The sequence below is a fragment of the Populus nigra genome, chromosome 6 (assembly GCF_951802175.1).
Source record: "Populus nigra chromosome 6, ddPopNigr1.1, whole genome shotgun sequence".
NCBI classification, from domain to species: domain Eukaryota; kingdom Viridiplantae; phylum Streptophyta; class Magnoliopsida; order Malpighiales; family Salicaceae; genus Populus; species Populus nigra.
The window spans coordinates 12,551,371-12,562,124 of NC_084857.1; the positions used below are offsets into that span (position 1 = coordinate 12,551,371).

Genomic DNA, 10,754 nt, shown 5'->3' on the forward strand with positions numbered 1-10,754 from the left:
GAGAAAAGCAGAGTCACCAAAAATTAAACAATAAAAGAGAGAGAAAAAGATTAGTCACCTAAATTTTGTGAGCAAAAAAAGCCAAATTTGATATTATTGTATTTTTTTTTATGAGAAAAGTATCCTTGAGGTTTTTTTAAATTTTTATATTGTTAGAAAAATCAGACAAGGATATTTTTTTCTAGGTTGATAGACAGAGAATTATCATTGTATTTTTAAATTAATTTAAGGATGCTTTAAGTTGAGAAATTAATTTATTAAGATTTTAAAAGTATTTTAAGATAGAAATAGGATAAAAATAATTTAGTAGGTACAAAAAATCTTATCCTGATTTTCCAACTAGCTACCTCTCTAATGATGAAAATCTAGGTTGATAGAGAGTGCGCCATCTATTTTTTTTTTAAATAAATATACTTTTTGCCTTAAAAAAGAAAAAAAAAAAAGAAGTTGTCAAGCACTCGGGCCTAACCTTACAATCTCTCATGCACAACCCTTCTTTCTTTTGGTTCAAGCGTGCTGCCTGCCTGCCTCGATTCCTTTGCCTATGCACCCTAGCCTATTTTTATGTATTTTCCTATAAATTTATTTTGTTTTATTTTCATTGAAATGTATTCTGATAAAAGGGCTTAACATGTTATTGAAATCACTATTTAATTTTATCATGATTCTTAAATAATACTATTTTTATGATGTTTTTAACAATTATTTTCAATTATTGATACCTAACATGCAAAAACAAGAAATAAAATATTGCTCATGAATATTCAATGAAAATAAATTTACTTTTCTTTAAAAATTTTGATGGGGGTTTTACATTATTTTATCATATTTATTAAAAAAAATTTATAATTATTTAATTAAATATAAAATAAATTTTTAAAAAACAAGATTATTAAATTAAGTCAGCCCAGGTCAGGGCCATTACCTCAGTCATATGCTGAAATGAATCAACTCATACCTTGTTCATTTTGAAACACGGCTCAATTTAAAAGCCAGCTGGTCGAGGAGTTACCATGTGACGAGATTAATTGGGTTTTAATTATAATTCCAAAAAAATCCATGTGATGACGTGCATCTCACTAACTAGTTAATGGGCTGAGACAAGAAGCTCAATCTGATACTCCATAAGGCATAAATGTTTCACTGAATTGGCTGCAAATGTCGGCGGCCACTTGTCAACTTGTGCAGGCATTTAAAGCTTCGTTGACTTTTCCTATTACAGCAGCCTAGGTTATAATTGCACGAAGGTGGAAAAGGTTATCTTGTTTTTGCATTTTAAAATTGTTTTTTAAAAAATTATTTTTTTTATTTTAAATTAAATTTTTTAAATATTTCTAAATTATTTTAATACATGGATATGTTAAAAATAAATTTTAAATTTAAAAAAAAATTAATATATTTTAAAACAATAAACACTTTAAAAATTAATCATTAATACATTTCCTATAAATCTCGTTTAAACTATGTTAGAAAAACTTTAGGAATAGAGGGTAAACTTTAAGGGGTAACTGTAGGATGGGGTAACAAAATGTTGAGGAGAGAATTTTTAAGACTCGTGCAAGTTTTATTTTTATCTAACTAACCATTTATTTTCTATTATTTGTTTTACAAATAATCAATAGATGCCACAAATAAATATTATATTTTATATTTATTATATATAATTTAGATTTTGATTTTAAATTTAAATTTATTGGATTCCATCATTATACATAGTTCTTACACGGAAATAAAATATTCTCGATATTTTATCCTTTGATCACTTTATACATCTTTAATATTTTATCTTTTAACACTATATTTTAAATCCCAGGTCTTATTTATTTGACAGAAAGTGGTTTTCTAAAAACTATTTTCCAAACTTTCTTGTATTTGTTTGTTATTAGGAAAGTTGGTCAATGAAAAATATTTTTCAATCAAATGAAAAATTAGCTTAGTTTCCAGGAAAGTGTTTTCCTTTTCTTTTGAGCGGAAAACACTTTCTTTGAGCAGAAAACACTTTTTGAAAGTTGTGAAAAATTTAGAAATGTCATATTATTTGCTGATTATATCAAATTTGGTTCTCAAACTTTTGATTGCTATATATATTTTGTTTTGAATATTTTTTTTTCAATTTCATCCCTTAGAAATTGATTTTTGTATTAACTTTGATCTTCATTTTTATAATTATTATTTGATTTTCCCCTATCATTTTTTAATTGAAACTTTTTATCTATCAAATTTGATCCTCATTCTTTTTATTATTATTTAGTTTATTTGAAATAATTTATGAAATGATAATTATTATTATTTTAATTTCTTCATCTTTCAATTTTTTTATTTGTTAGATTTGGTCTCTATTATTTTGATATTATTTATTTTATTTGAGATAATTTATGAAATTATATTTTTTTTCAATTTCATTCTCATTCAACTTTTTAATTTATAAGATTTGTTTCTCATTAATTTAATAAACTTGAAAAAATAAAACATTAATAAGTTATTTTTCAGCTTATTTTCCATGACATAACCAAATATTTGAAAGTATTTTCCAACTTATTTTCTATTGCACTGCCAAACATCGGGAAATACTTCACTTTAATGAAATTCACTTTTTTAAAAAAAACTACTTTCCAGCAAACAAACGGGCCTAAGTAACCATGTCCACCTCTCTTCGGAGCCCTTTTCTGTGTCGGTTGGTTGAGTATAATATTCAAGGTCACCAAAGAACTCCCAAGAGGTAGCAATTTTTCAGGCCAGAGAGAAGGCATAAGAAGTGAATATGAGATGGAGATAAGGTCGGGCTCTCAAATGGCAATGGACAGTGGTCCACCATCATCACTTTCCAAAAAAGCAAAAACACTTCAATTAGGTGGTCGCAGCCTGCTGCCCCGCTTGAAAATTTTCAAAAAAAACGAGCGTCAAGATCGCTGTCATTATCAACATTTCTTTCTCTTGAGGAAGAGCTTCTTCTTGGGGTCTATTTTTCACCTAGCCACTACTTTTCTACTACTCGAAACACTCGCTACTTGCTTTCCATTTATCTTTTTTTTTTCAAAATAACACCATTCATTCTTACTCTATGTCAAAGAACCATCTTAACTTAATAGCTTAAGCTTTTAGGTTGAGATGGTTCTTTGATTTGGTATCAGAGCTATACATGTAACACCATCATCAGTCAGTTAAAGAAAGACAACTCATGCATCATCTCCACACATTTTTCCTTTCATTCACACCTTCTATGCATGTTTACATCTTAATCCTCAAATTATATTGTATCTGAATTGGTACCCCCGAGCTCCAACCACCCTTGTTAAATAAATTGATGCGAGGGAGAGTGTGGCGCCCACAGTTTCAGATGTGGAATTTTCTTAATTTCCATTCATCTGTCTAACCACAACAATGACAAAACAGTTCTCGTCCCTTACAAGAAATGGGATACAACCAAGTGTATCGACTAAAATCATCTAAAAAGGAAACATAATATTTAAAGCCAGATGTAGAGCAAATGGGGGCAGGGCCCCAAACATCCGTATAAATGAGCTCTAAAAGACAAATGGAGCGGGAGAGAGACTTATAGAATGGTAATTGTTTGGATTTTGAGTGGAGGCACGCAGAGCATGGATTAGTGACTTTAGAAATGGATACTGAAAGTTGGAAGGAGGAAGAAATTTTTCTGACTAGCTTGAGGGAAGGGTGGCCAAGCCGTGAGTGCCACTGAGAAAGAGATACGTGTTCACCAATTAAAGTAGAAAGGTATGGTTTATTATTGAAGAATGGAAATTGATAAAGACCATGACTATTCGAGCAGTGAAGTAGCAACTTCTTCGAACGTCAATCCTTTAAAAGAAAATAATCCGGGTGAAATTCAAAGAAAGTGTTAATATCATATGTGAATTTATGAACATATAATAAATTTTTAGGAACATGGAGAACATTAAGAAGATCAAATTGAAGAGTCGGAGAAAAGAGATGGGTGTGTCCAATATGATGAATGGACAACCCTTTAACATTTCCAATTCATATCTGATCGAAGCCATGGAATTCCTCAGCTTTGAGGTTAAGGTTCGTCATGTCAGAGGTGATATGATGAGTTGCACCAGAGTTTGGATACCAATTGAGTTCGGGACCATGGGAAGTTGTCGAAAGATAGGCTTGTGGGAGCTGAGGGGAGTCTTTGGAGAAGGACTCGTTGTAGCGGTTGTAACAATCAAGGGCGATGTGGCCCACACGGTTGCAAACTTAGCAAACAGGGCGAGAGGAAGAGCCACGACCAAGAAAGGAGTGAGTGTTACGCCCCCGGCCATATGACTGCCGATTGGAAAATGGACGGGAAGGCCCCCGTCCAGAAGGTGGGGCACCAAGAATAGAATTGTGGTTGCTACGATGGGGGAGGAAAGAATTTCCTCCACGGGCAGCATAGTGAGCCAATTGATAGTGAACTTGCATGGTGCGTGCCCGAGATTGGGATGTGAACAATGTCTCTAATGTTGTCCAGTTAGATCTGAAGGTAGTGCAATGTGTAACACGGGTAAACATCTTTTCGGTGAGAGTTGAATTGATTGCACCAAGAATGATTTGATCTTGCATAGTTCAATGTAAGAAGGCAGGATTTGGAGAAGTGGTGGTAACACCATTAATGGTGGAAGAAACAATAGAAGGTAGGAGGGAGTAGTGCCATTGACATACCCGAAGAGGTTTCCGCCTCTAAGATGAGGAACGATTTGAGGGAGCCATAGAGGATAGTTGTCCTGAGTGAGTTTAACAGGATTGAAGTTGGTGAAGGTGATCAAAGGAGATGTTTGAGTGGAGGAGAGGGTTGTTACTGTCGCACCCTCGCGAGCGGAGCGCGGCGTCGCGGCGACCCTCGATTGGTTTCGGGGTCTTTTGTTTTATTGTGAATAAGGGAGTCACCACCTAGTATTATGGTCACTAGGAAACCTGACTGGTCTTTCAGAGATTCTAAGGCAAGGGACTGGTTGCGTAAAGGGAAGGTATTAGCACCCCTAGTATGCCCTACCTAAGGTAAGCTGCTTGGTGTTTGGTTTGCTTTATGATTGCTATGGTGTTGGTGTTCTCTTAATTAGTTTTCCTATGATAGGTTTGCTATGATGAATGGATTTGGGTTCAAAGTCTAAAAGCAAGAATTCTTGGTCAATATAGATCATACCTTTAGATATGTCTACAAAGTGTCAAGGAGAACCAATGCAGATCTCTTGAAATCTGTGTTTGATTCAGACTAAATTTATTAAGATAGAAATCCAAGGAGATTCCATGTGCTTTAAAAGCTCATTTTTCCCTTAGTATTTCAAGAGTTTTGCGACTCGTAAATCGCCAGGAGGAGGGACAAAAATTTAGAAATCTAGGTCGCTTTAAAAGCCTATTTTTGCCTTAGTGTTTTATATCCTCACGGCTCGTAAACCGTGGAGTAAAAATTGAAATGTCCTCGATTATAATCAAGCTTCTTTCAAGGATGTGTGCGGATTTATTATTCCTAGAAAATTATTTTGGATATTTACCACTCAAGGTTTCTTTATCCAAATATTAACAGTGAATAATAACAAGTTATTCCCATTAAATATTTTGGATATTCATTCCTTTAGGATTTCTTTATCCAAACATTAATGGTGAATACGTACTAGATGATTTCTCCACAAAATAAGATTTTTATATTTTTTGAAATATTGGCCAACACCCTTTGGAGTTTTACAAACATGTTGTAAAATCCAGAAATGCAAGAAAATAATTTTTTGTGTTTAAGAAATCCATGCAAAAACACATTTTCAAAACTTCCAATATATTTTTTTATATATATAAAAAAAAACATTCAAAACATGTTAGGGTATTGGCCGTATGCAACACGCAAGAAAACATTTTTTTATTTTCTTTGTAAAACACACATCACAGTTCATCGCAATTAAACATATTAGTCAAATTCTTAAGGCTTTAATAAATCAGCTATTAAATCCCAGAATATATGTAGAAACATATTCTTACATTTTCACGGAAAATACAACATGATTTTATTTGTCCTTCAGATACTTGACAATATACAAATTAAAACATTAAATAAATTTTTTTATCCTTTTTTATTTTTTAATTTACTAACATAAAAAAAAAGGTACAAACACACACACATCCCTTTTTATTATATTTTTTTCTCATACACCTATATGTTAAACAAATACAGAAATTAAACAAAACCACTAACAATAATTTAAATCCATATTCCAGCATGTAAAAATTACAAAAAAAAAACAGACCCTCAAAAATCCAGGAATTGCAGGGGAGGTCATCTGGACTGCAGGAACAATGGCGGCGCGTCTCCTCCACGCGTCGTTGCCACTGGCGGCGCGTGGGTTCACGCGCCGCAAGAAAAAAGCAAGGGACAGGGTGGATCTGACTTGGCTTCACCCCTTCTTCCCTTCCTCGCCGGCGGTGACTTGCAACAAGAAAAAAAGAAAACGCAGGCAGTTGATTTTAATCCATTTCTGTCCAGATTGTTCTTGTATTTTTTCCTTTTTAAATCTGTTAACTTCTGTCTTCTTTCTTCTTCTCAGTTTGTTGTTCTCTCCTTCTTCTCCCGGTGGCAGCTCCTGCGATTGGGCGACGACGGTGCTGGATTCGGGCTATTTCTTTGGCCGCTGCTTATTGGAGGCTGAAATTTGGTCTAGGTGAGCTGGCTGATTGGCGGTGAAGGAGATCGACTGCTGCGAGATCGGGAAAGGGAGATGAGGAAGTGCAGTGGACGGTCTCTGTGGTGTGCTGGGAGGCTGAGAGAGGTTTAGTGGCCGGCTGCTGTGGGGAAGGAGGTGGGGACGGCTGCTGGTTTGGGAGAGAAACAGAGGAAATAGGGAACCATGGGTTTGTGGGAGAAGGCCGAAACAGATGGGGAGAGACGTGGGACTTGAAGATGGGTGTCGCTGGAGGCTGCTGGTTTGCCTAAAGAGTGGGCGGCTAGCGTGAGGAAGGGACGGCGTTTGTGAGCTATTGGATGGAGAAGAGGAAGGCTTGTGCTGGTTCACGGGAGCAAAAATCAAAAGCAGGGAGGGCGGCTCTGTTTTTATTTTTTAAAAGGGAGAGAGCGACCATAGGAGGAAGATGGGGAAGAGTTGGGGACGGCTGTTGGAGGCTGTGAGAGGAGAAGAAGGTGGGGCTCTGTCGAAGAAGAAGAGAGGATGAGCGGCTGCCTTTTGTTGGCTAGGAGAGGGGGAAGGGAGGCGGTGTCCAGCGGCTCTCTGGCTTTTGGCCAAAAGAGAGGGGATTGGCTGGAGGCTTGGGAAGAAAAAAAATATATATCAAAAGGGAGGGGGCGCCGGATTGTTGGCTTGTTTTTGGCCAAGGACGGGGGCAGCCACTGTAGTCTTTTTTAATAAAGAGAATAGGGTTAGGTTTTTTGCTTGCTCTCTATTTTTTTTCTCTAAAATTCTCTTTTCTCCATTTTCTTCCCTCCCTTTTCTATATGGCCAGGTGTTCTTTTATATAGAAAATCTCTACACGTGCTATTTAAAGAAATATTGCAATAATTATTGCAGAGATTGTCTACTATAACTAGCACCAACAAATCTTATATATATGGTATTTTTTTTTAATTGCAGTGATTATTTTCCCTAACCAGCACGAATCAAATCATATATCTATGGTATTTTATATTGCGGTAATTATATATGATTTAGTAATTATCTCATTGATATATTGCTTCCTTAACCCTGATGCTCTATGTTACCGCCACATGTAAGCCCTTATTATTATTATTATTATTATTATTATTTATTTTTTTATTATTTTTTATTTGAAAATTTATCAAAATATGGGTCAAAAATTGAGTAGCAACAGTTACAATAGACATGGTGAGGGAGGAAGAAAGAATTTAACGTAAGTCAGGTAAGCTCTGATACCATGTCAAAGAACTATCTCAACCTAATAGCTTAAATTTTTAGGTTGAGATGGTTCTTTAACACTTCGCTACAAATAAACCCAGACCCCAAAGAGATCCTATTCCCTTTAATCCTGTTTCACCCTTTTATTTTAGTCAGAAGACTTAACAGAGGCCAAAAAAAAATAAAAAATGGAGCCTTTTGTTCTTGATGGAATCATTAATAGGTTGCTTGAAGTTGGGGGAAACCAGGTTCAGCTTTCCGAGGCTGAAATTAGGCAACTTTGCATCACTTCGAGGGAGATTTTCTTGAAGCAGCCCAATCTTCTAGAGCTTGAAGCTCCTATCAAGATTTGTGGTAAATATCCTTTTATAAAACCCCATTATTTTTCTCTCAACCATATTTATAATGTGAAAATTGAACTTTGCATGTTAGGACAGTCAAAGCAGATCGTCAATTCAAAGTGGATTTGTTATGTATATATTGATTGGAATTTGAACTGGTAGTGATCAAGGCTTATGTGAAACTGCCTGAACTCTGTTCTTTATGGGAATGTGATGACATTTTTTGACATTGGTGTTGAGATGTGCTTTATGGATAAAAGTGGTGAGTGCATTCATCTATTGCCTAAATGTTGAAAATTTTCATTTCTGAATATATTCCCTTCTGTTCCTTTATAATTATAGCACAGCTCATTGGACAATATGCACAAAAAAAATGAGATCTAGGTGATGTTTTAATATTTGGCCTGCTGAATTTTTTTGGAATTGGTAGATTATGAAATATGCAGGCAAGCGATATGAAAAATAGCTAAGATGACCATGGATGAGAATCCACAATGTTCTTTCCAAATACTGAGACCCGCAGCGAAGAAGCCAAAATTTGGTGTTGGGAGCACTGTTACAGCCAAGAGTGGCACCATTCCACATAAAATCAAGGTATATGCAGTCCACCCTCCTCCTAGTATACATACCTGTTATTTTATTTACAAATAATATTCCAAAAGGGTTTTAGGTGGTTGTTTTGGAGAACCATGGTCATTTGTTAGTGTAGGTCTTAGTGGAGGTTTCATTGCCAGGGGAATTCCTTCTCATCGTTTATCCTTTCCTTTTCCCTAGAAGTAAGAAAAATCAGATTAGAAGGTTTATTGATTCTTGATAATTAAGTTCACTGGCTTGGAGTCTTTCTAACATTAAAGCCTTCATCTTCATCTACAGCACAGAAGGTCAAAAAGATGCTGTGAAAAGATTCCGATAATTGATTTTTCGATTAATGCTTTCATCAGCACTGTTGGACGTTCACGTATGTGCTTTATGTTGAGGTTTTAGTTAGTCTTGGTTGTGAGTGGCAGTATCTAGATATAGCACCTAGGAATCATTAAAAGTTACCTGGTGTTTCCTCAACTCTGCCTTATAATGCCTTCTCCAAGTGATATAGTGCTTGAAAACTGGTCAATTAGTTTTTCGATAAGCATCACATACGAGTATTCCATGCACATAATGATATTTAATATTGATTACACCCAAAATAAACATCTCCCATTGAGCAGATGTGAGTTGGTTGATTCTTATGAAAGAGAGTGATCAAGATAAGAAAGTTTCAGGGAGAAGCTGCGAAGCATCGACCAGCACATATGGGAACTTCTAATCTACTGATTACGAGACTTGTTAATGAAATGGAACGTGCGATGTGGCAGAAAAAATTCATGGAAGATTCCTAAAGTAATTTAGCGTTATTAAAACAGAAGTTTAGGTCATTAGTTTCATAAAATAGAGAGCTCCTCTCATCTCATTTTAATTCTCCAGGCAGACCCCCATACGCGGTTTTAATTCAATTCATCTTAAAGCTTTTATTTTCTTTCTTGACTACCTTTTGAGCTTAACAGCAAACCTTTCTATCTTGAACACTGAATAAGAGATAACTTGCCCGGGTGATGAACAAGCACTTCTGTTTTTGTTTTTTGACAACATGGATTAGAAGTTTGTTTTGTAAAACCTGCAGTGATTATGTAATTATTGACGAATATTGTAATAGGAGAGAAAACTAGAAAAAACACAAGATTTAAACCATGAACTACAGACATGACTCTAGTACGTCCCAAAGGCGGGTGTTGGTCTGTCAAGGATGGAAATAAATGCCCCCATCTAGACGATAAATAGATAAATAAATGGGTTTCTTGCGGGCATTTGCCAGCTTCAACAAGAGATGCACCTGCCACGCAGGGGAATAGAAGAAGGCTTATCTCTTCTATTACACGAATAGTGGTAGCATATATCTGCAAAGTTGACCGTTATCCCATTGCATAAATTAGATTAGAATGGCCCATTGTACCTACCAAACATTAACAATGATCTTAAAGAGTGGGTTCTCTTTCAAGTCTTAACCTTTTCAATGGCGTGTTATAGTGCGCAAGTGGAAATCTAGTGTGAGATTTTGACATTGATCTTTTGGACAGTTAATTTATTCTTCATTATCTTAGATCGCTTGTGGGGCTATGACAGTTCTATTTGAAATTATTGTGGCCCAAAATCCACTTTTGTTACTTCAAATTTGGGAATCCATGAATTACATCATGGGGGATTGAAATTCGAGGTCTCTTTGAGGCGATCGTAAGTGTTCCTGGAGTCCCTTAAAGTTTAAAATTGAGAATATTGCAGACGACGGAGGGTTCCACTAAAAATGTTCTCTTCCTTTCTTTTTCCAAGATGTTGCTGGCTTCCTGCTAGCTCTAGGTTCACTATTTTTGCCATCTGTTTATTATTTGTGTCGGATTCTCTGTTCATGTGTAAATATATAGTATCGTCCGTGTGTTTCTTCATTCATCTGTGTGAATTTGAACAGGCTTCTCGGCAATCACACACACCCGAGGCCCAAAAAGCTTCGATCATGAATGGACAA

General features: G+C 35.5%; 1 long non-coding RNA gene across 1 annotated transcript; it reads left to right on the forward strand.

Moving 5' to 3' along the window:
* Positions 1-7,967: 7,967 nt before the first annotated feature.
* LOC133695995 (uncharacterized) lies at positions 7,968-10,464 on the forward strand. Its single transcript, XR_009842585.1, has 3 exons — positions 7,968-8,213; positions 8,297-8,462; positions 8,631-10,464. It is a non-coding gene; the product is annotated as an uncharacterized LOC133695995 (long non-coding RNA).
* Positions 10,465-10,754: the final 290 nt, after the last annotated feature.